The sequence below is a fragment of the Dermacentor albipictus genome, chromosome 10 (assembly GCF_038994185.2).
Source record: "Dermacentor albipictus isolate Rhodes 1998 colony chromosome 10, USDA_Dalb.pri_finalv2, whole genome shotgun sequence".
Classification (NCBI taxonomy): Eukaryota; Metazoa; Arthropoda; class Arachnida; order Ixodida; family Ixodidae; genus Dermacentor; species Dermacentor albipictus.
In genome coordinates this window covers 75,500,563-75,508,448 of record NC_091830.1, presented here as the reverse complement: position 1 = coordinate 75,508,448, position 7,886 = coordinate 75,500,563, and the positions used below count along the sequence as shown (strand labels likewise).

General features: G+C 41.0%; 1 non-coding gene across 1 annotated transcript; it reads left to right on the top strand.

Annotated features, from left to right (window-relative positions):
- The first annotated feature begins 3,523 nt into the window (after window positions 1-3,523).
- LOC135900078 (U2 spliceosomal RNA) lies at window positions 3,524-3,707 on the top strand. The gene has a single exon (XR_010563789.1). It is a non-coding gene; the product is annotated as a U2 spliceosomal RNA (small nuclear RNA).
- Window positions 3,708-7,886: the final 4,179 nt, after the last annotated feature.

The following is a 7,886-nucleotide window of genomic DNA, read 5'->3' as shown; positions in this document are numbered from 1 at the left end:
ACATGTATTATGCACATATTATTAACTTCTTTCATGTCAACGTTTAAATACGAAGTGATAAACTAACTATGGCCGTATATAAAGAGCCGACAGACCGATATCAATATGTACCGTTCTACAGTAGCCACGTTAAATACTAGAATAACTCTCTGTGGGCGTAGTTGGTGCATAGTTGGCTTTTAGCTATTAACTGACAGTTGAATGTAGCGCCTGTCCTGTGTATGACCTTCGTTTTGTGCCCTGAATCTTCCTTGCGCCTTAAAAACATTTCTAAAATGCTAAACGTGCAAGGCTAGCATTCCTTATAGTCAGACCTTTCGTTACAGAAGAATCTATGCTGGACAATCAGGGTTTCAAAAAGATCGCGAAATCCTAAAGGACGCGCAAGCGAAACAAAATCAGCCCCCACAATTAATTCACGATGCAATAAAATGCGCTGCCGTGCATATCCGTAGCAGGCTTATTTCCCCTTAAGAAAAAAAAACGACAATTTGGCATTTGTGACAAAATAGGTATTTGCCTATTTCTACTTTGATGGCTCGAGTGCGAAATACGTGGATATATATAATTAGCTACTTCAGATTATATAACGTTTGGATGTCATAATAGAGGTGCAGTAGGTGCAGCAGGTTATATTCAATAACGTGTTTTATAAAGATAAATAACCAATTACCCGCTGTAGTTCCTTAGTAGCTACCGTGTTGGGCTGCTAAGCACAATGTCGTGGGATTGAATCCCGGCCGCGGCGGCCGCATTTCGATGTGGCCAGAATGCGAAATTTAGGTGCACGTTAAACTTCGAGTTAGATGCATGTTAAAGAATCCCAGGTGGTCAAAATTTCTGGTGTCCCGCATTACGCTATGCCTGATAATCGGATCGTGATTCTGGCATGTAAAATCACAGTAAAACATTTTTTTAAATAACCATTTGCCGCTTTCTTTTTTCACCACAGAGCAAGTTTCTGTAATCTTTGATTTAACTGCAAAAGACACAAAATTATGCCCATATGATTTATTTTTACCCGAATGTTTTGCACAGTCGTTAACAGGCGTGGGAATAGGAACCCCAGAACGGAACACTGGAAAACACCGGTCCCGAAAAACTAACTGGCCTAGAACAGGGAACATGGAAGTACACATATTTCTCTGTGTCTGGTATGCCAGAATCTATGCTATCTGATGATTTGTAAAATATTCTCTCATTGAAAATGTAAATTTTCAGGTGAATTGATATGAAATGTTTCCTTAAATCCACAATAGTTCAATCGCTTTGTTTGCGATTAGCTTATTTTGCCCTATCACGCACCATTTCGACCAGCTGAGTGGAAGTTTAGAATACTTTCTTAAATCTATGTTGCGACTGAAACGACTATTGCTATTGAGAAACTCTGTTACATATTATGAACCGTGTGTTCCGAAATTTTACCTGTTGAAGCAGCAGGGGAGGTATTTTGTTAGTCCACCCAGTGGACTGTACATTTCGGTCACTGCTGGTTGGATGCAGCTGTACGAGCGAGGAGGAGACGAGTTTCAAAAAGATCAGCAGAAGCCAATCAGCAGCCAATCAGCAGAAGCCAAAATGGACAGTGCACTACGTGACTCCCCTGGTCGGCACTCCCCTGCAGTGATTACAGTGCACTCCCTTGGTCGGTGATTGCCAACAGAATATTCTTGCCCATTTTATGTATAGTTACACTTTGAGATTAACCAATCTTTGAGTTCACGTGCATTTATTGGCAGAGTAAACAAAAGTAAAGACACTTCAGTACCAACTCAGCATATCTTTTCAGAAGCACATTGGGAGTACTTCCTTGTCCAGGATAGTTTTTTAGACCGCTGCTCGCACCGGTTCCAGGGTTGAGCATGGGGATTCCTCGGTGTAACAACGCGAACGCGCTCGTGCCACTATTCGCGCGTTCGTCGTTGTATTCTTCCACAAGTAATACGTCTGCATAAGTTATTAATGGCACTGGGAAGTCCGAGTCTTCCTCCCCGAAGACTCGGACTTCCCAGTGCCATTAATAACTTATGCAGACGTATTACAACACTTGCACTTATCGCGACGAAAATACCCGGGCCCAACTAAGGGATAAGACAAATCAGAAGAATGTGACTTACGAAGGTTACAAACCCTGTCATTTAATAACCCAGTCAAGCTACATGCTATTGAGCCACAATCTTTCTCGGCCTTGTGTAAATTCTGCGGGCAGAAAGCAGATTTGTACCATATGGTATGGGCCTGCCAGGCTAATAGTGCCTTAGAAACTATAAAACAGCCAACGTGGGAAGGATGGCAGGCAGCCCTGTCTAGCTCAACCCTCAAGGACCAGTGAGCCCTCTTGGAAAGAGCTAGGGCGGCGGCCGTAGCCAACGGAATTCAGGAAAAAGAATCCGACCACCCTTCTCCTAACTCCCCTCTGCTTTTTTTTTCTTCAAGTAAAACGTTTTCATCATCATCCACAAGTGGCTTGTTGGCGTCCCTCGGGGTAACCGCGCGAACGCGCTCCTGCCACTTCTCGTTCATTCATTCGTTCGTTGTCGTCGTCTTTCACCGTTGGCTCCGATTCCGCTCATCGTGCAAGCGTTCGGCCCTCTTCGAAAGCGCTGGTGGCACTGGCCCACTGCTAGTCGGTGCGGTGATTTTGGTGTGACTTCTTTGCCTCAATGTATCGCGAAACGAAAGCAAAAATAAAACGTATGCACCTGCGCCTAAATTTCACATTAGAGAGTATCGGAATCGACTGGCGTCCTTACATTGAGTTTAAGCAGCTTCTTCATATACCATTATTTCAGAAATTAAGGTCAGATAAAGGCTGCCAAGAGGCACTGAAAGAGCTTGAGGAATTATTCTCGTTTGTTGAAGCAGATTAAAACTGCTCAGTGACAGCGTCCGAAAGGATCGTGGAGGCATTATTTGGTTTGCCCTCAATTAAAAAAAAAATCTGTGAAAAAATTCATTCCTCTCTGTGAAGTTGGATGATTGTCAAAGTTGTGTATATGAGCACCTTAATGGCGAACAGTTCATTGCCATGGGTCAAGCGCCGTATGAACATAAATGGAAGGCGATGTTGAGCTTCGGCAGATGATGAGGCACCGGGAGGTATACATACACATGTATTGTTGTAAAACGCGGTACGACACCTTTTACTAACGAATCCCTTCACGTAGAACTGACACGCATTTCACCCAACTCAGAGGGCACGCACGGCTTATCCGTAGCCAAGGCGTGTCGGTAAACTGCGTTGGCTACGTAGCCAAGGCATGCTGGTAAAATGACTGCTGCGCCGGTCCCGCAGCGCAGCAGTCATTGTGAGGTCAATCGAAATCCACAACCGATGACACACAACGCAGGCCACATCGAATTGATTCCCTTGAAACTCCCTCCTTTGGTTATATTGATATGTATGTTTGGTTATATTTGTATTGCATCCTCGCGGACGACCACACCGTCAGCACTATAGAGCGGAAGGAAAAGAGATACGGAAGCGTTTGGAACGCCCGCAAAGAAAGGGTGGTTTGAACGTTTACATGACCGACGTGGGCGAAAGTGTAGTAGCTGCGCTTATCAGGTTAATATCTGACACGGGTTGTATTTGGACTCAAGATATGAAACTTATTCTTGCAAGTTGCCCGAGCGCTTGAAGCCTGCTTCACCTTCGCCGTGGATCCGCCCGGTATTGTACTATCTTTGGGATCGGCTTAAGTTTTTGGTCAACAGATATCGATATGCTGGAAACTAGCCATATACAGCTTCACTGTAAAAGTGACGCAATGCTCAGAGCTTGCTAACACTGCCCATCGGAATTTTTCAGGTGATATTCCAATACAACTCACCAATAATTTATTATAGTAATTTTGCTTGTCTTGGCCCTGCTTGCGAGAGAAAACTTGTATCATTTTGTTTCGTTAGTGAGAATGTTAGAGCAAGGTTTGTTGTTTATCATTTTTTTTAATGTTCACTTGATCTCTTCTATAATTTCCTGAAAGTACCCTAGCAGACGAAACACATTATTTGAGCTGCTAGTGAAATCGTCATAACGATAAGAAACATCATCTTAAATCGATAAATGATCTGCCCTGCAAAAGCTGCGGAACGTAGAAATTTTGCGGTTCATTTTCAGAAAAAGAAAATCATTTCAACCAGTGAGAAAAAACAGCATGGTGCTTGGAAATTACAGGCACGACTTCACACTGCGTAGTGTGGCTCACGTTTGCACGAACGAAAAAGAAGGTCAAGAAATGAGTTTGAATTCCCTAGGACTCTTGTTGAGCTATCAACTAAAATATAGGTTGCACTGAAAGGCAATATTTAACTTTAAATAAGACGAAGCTTTAGCGTAGTCAAGAGGCATCGAGGTCAAGTAAGCAGTGGGTAAATTTATGTCGCCAGTCAAACCTAACTCATAAAGTGCCTGTATATGTGAGTACACATAATCCTTTAGATCGTCTACAACTGTGAGTTTATATAAAGGAAGTCTGTACATGGTACCGAACACGTATAATATGTTGCAAACGGCAACCCTTTTATAGATGCTGTAGACATTTGGAATATTCCGCATTCCAAGCGCATTCGTTGACTTCTTAAAATGGGCATACGCTGCCACTTATTATGCCAGGGTCTTTTCTAAACAGGTTGTTCTTAGAATAGTGATGTCAGGGTCATATGTCATTAAAAGTGCTTATAGTACATTGGCTTTTTGTTGAACTTCTTCTACTATTTCGGTAAGCAAGTAGCGTGCTTTCCACATGATTTTTTATATTTTGAGAAATGGCCCCCAATTTTAATGTTTATGGCCTCGTATGAAAAAAACTTGTGTACTATAAAAGAATCGAATTCAACTTCTGAAATTGTCAAAGGGATAAATATTGTTTAAATTTATGCAGCTGCTGAATTATTTAGCGTATTTTGTGTTCTATATATCTAAGAACACAGCCATTGAGCTAAGTCTCCGTCTCAACATGCAAAACTTTTGATATTTACTTATTTTCGGTGATTATAAACATAACCACTTTTTCTTTATTAGAGGTAAATATAAGCTATATCTTTGTGACCCTTTTTTTTGTTATCCTTCACTTACGTAAGACAGTTATGTTTACTTTTCGTCCGTTCATCTCCCCCAGAATGATTGTTTTTGCACCGCAGCGTATGCGGTGAAATGTTTTAGAGAATGTATATCAGCGAATGGGGCGCCATTATTTATGCCATGAGAGAAATAGAACTAATTCGAAGTCATTTCAGCGGCATGGCTAATAAAGCGTGAAGCCAACAAGACAAACAATAGGTTCATACACACGCTGCATGAGGCAGCTGTGGGGAGGTTGATTAAAAAAAACGGAGATTTCACACGAACCACCTTCGCACAGAGGACAATCCAGGGACGTTTGAAGCGCTAAATGCAATTAGGGGTTTGTAAATATACACTGTCTCGCTACAAATAAGTTCAAGTTCAAGTTCAAGTTTATTCATCAATGATGTCAGATTTACAAGAATTGTATGCAAAATGAGCACTACACAGGGAGTCCCAAAGTTACAAACTGTCAGGGGGACTCCCATACATGAAAAAATAAAAAAGACAATACAGATCAAACATTGGTTACGGTGGCATTACAGACTAAATAAGAAACAGCGCGAAAAAAGAAGAACTCAAAACTGTTTAGTAAGGCAAAAAATTGCGAAGAAGACTTCTGTAGTGAACAAGCAATGCAAATGTAAAATACAATAAAAATATGAGTAATAAACGTGTAGTACAATAGCTAAGTCAATTATGATTACAATCACAAAGGCAGTGGTTAGGATAAAGAGAGTTGCTGCATAAAGTATTTCTTAACCTGATTCTTGAATATGTGCTCTGTGGGGGATGATTTTATGGTGTGTGGAATAGAATTCCATAGTTTTATTCCCGCAAATGTGGTAGTGAACTTACCATAGTTTGTGCGCACTTTAGGCAAAAGACGATTATCGAGTTCAGAGAACCTAGTAGTGTTAGTATTTACAAAAGTTTCAGTAACAAAGCCATCTATGTGTGCAATATTACGAAATAACTTATAGATCACGATTGTTACCTTTAACTGAAAGAGCTGATGAAGAGGATGAATGTTTAAACTGCAATAAAGTGGCGTTGCATTCGATAGGAAATGGCTGAAAGTCATGAGGCGAATCGCCTGATTCTGCATGCGTTGAAGTTGGCTGAGGTGAGCGAGGTATGTATTTCCCCAGGCTGATATGCAGTAAGATAAATGGCTGTGAATGTGTGCATGATAAAGGGAATGGATAATGTGTGGCTGAAAGTACGAGCGGGTTTTGATTATGGCGCGTATTCCAAACGATATCTTACGGACAAGTGACTGCGCATGAAGATTGAATTTCAGATGCCTGTCTAAAACTACGCCAAGAAACTTAGTGCTAACAGATATTGGTATTAAGTTGTTTTCAAGACGCACCGATATAGAGTTCGAAGTTAGTGTCGGGGAGGAATGAAAAACCATAAAAACCGTTTTTAGAGGATTGATGCACAACATGTTCTTTTGACACCAGGAAGTTTTGTTATGCAGATCAACGTTAACATTTTGCTGTAGCTCGTCGACATCGTTAGCACAAGTAAAAATAGTGGTGTCGTCTGCATATAATATACAGTCTGTAGTGGTTAGAACATTAGGTAGGTCGTTGATAAATAGCAGAAACAGCAGCGGGCCAAGGATCGAGCCCTGAGGAACGCCTTGATATATGTTCTTAGCAGATGAGAGTTTGCCGTCAATCTGAACAACTTGAGTACGATTAGTTAGGTAGCTAGAAATAAGCTGAAGTGCTGGGCCAGTTATGCCGTAAGATTCAAGTTTATGTATTAGAATTTTGTGATTAATGGTGTCAAAGGCTTTTGTTAAATCTATGAATACACTTCCAACCAGCAGGCCTTGGTCGATTGCCTTCTTGACTTTGTCGGCAAAGGTTAGAAGCGCAAGCTCAGTTGAGCAACCCTGCCGAAAGCCATACTGTTTAGGTGATACTAGATTAAATTTTGCTAGGTAGGATGATAAACGTGTATGAACTAGTCGTTCAATAATTTTACTGAAAAATGAAAGAATACAAATAGGCCTGTAGTTATTCAGAAGTTCACGATTGCCTTTTTTGTGAACAGGTGTTATTTTACCAACTTTCAGAGAACTGGGAAATATGCCTGCTTTAAACATTTTGTTAACAATATCGGCTATGATAGGAGACAGTTCATTAGAAACTAACTTGATACGTGATGGGTGAACAGAGTCTAGGCCAGGTCCAGTAGACCTAAGCGAAGATATAACATGAAGAACTTCCTTTGCATTCGTAGGTCGCAAGTAAAAAGAATGAAGATGACGAGGCAATGTCGGTAATGGGGGATCTGTTTTAGAATCGCAAGTACCGCTAAAATACTCGCTGAAGGCATTCGCGATATCAGCTGGGTGGCAGTATGTATGTGTCTCAGTTTTTATTTTTGTTACATGCTCACAGCATTTATTATTTAAGAATTCGTTAATGACCTGCCAGTTGCGCCTCGTATTATTGGCATTATTCAAAATCTTGTTCTGAAAGTAATCTCGTTTAGCACATTTAAGTGCTGCTGCAAGCGTGTTAGAATATTTTTTGAAACGAGATTTAAGTTCACAGTTAAATGGTTGACAAATTACCTTTTTGTGGAGCCGAATTTTCTTCAATATACATCGAAGTAGCGCTTTCGTGACCCAAGGTTTTCGAGGGGAACTGAAGAAACGAGTTAGGATAGATGTAGTAGTGCATTCATGAATGCAGCGTGTAACTTCAGCCAAGAACAACTGATAAGCCTTTTCCGCGGAAGATTCACAGAGTACTGCGGTCCAGTCATTTGACTGTATCATAGAAATAAATTTTTGAGA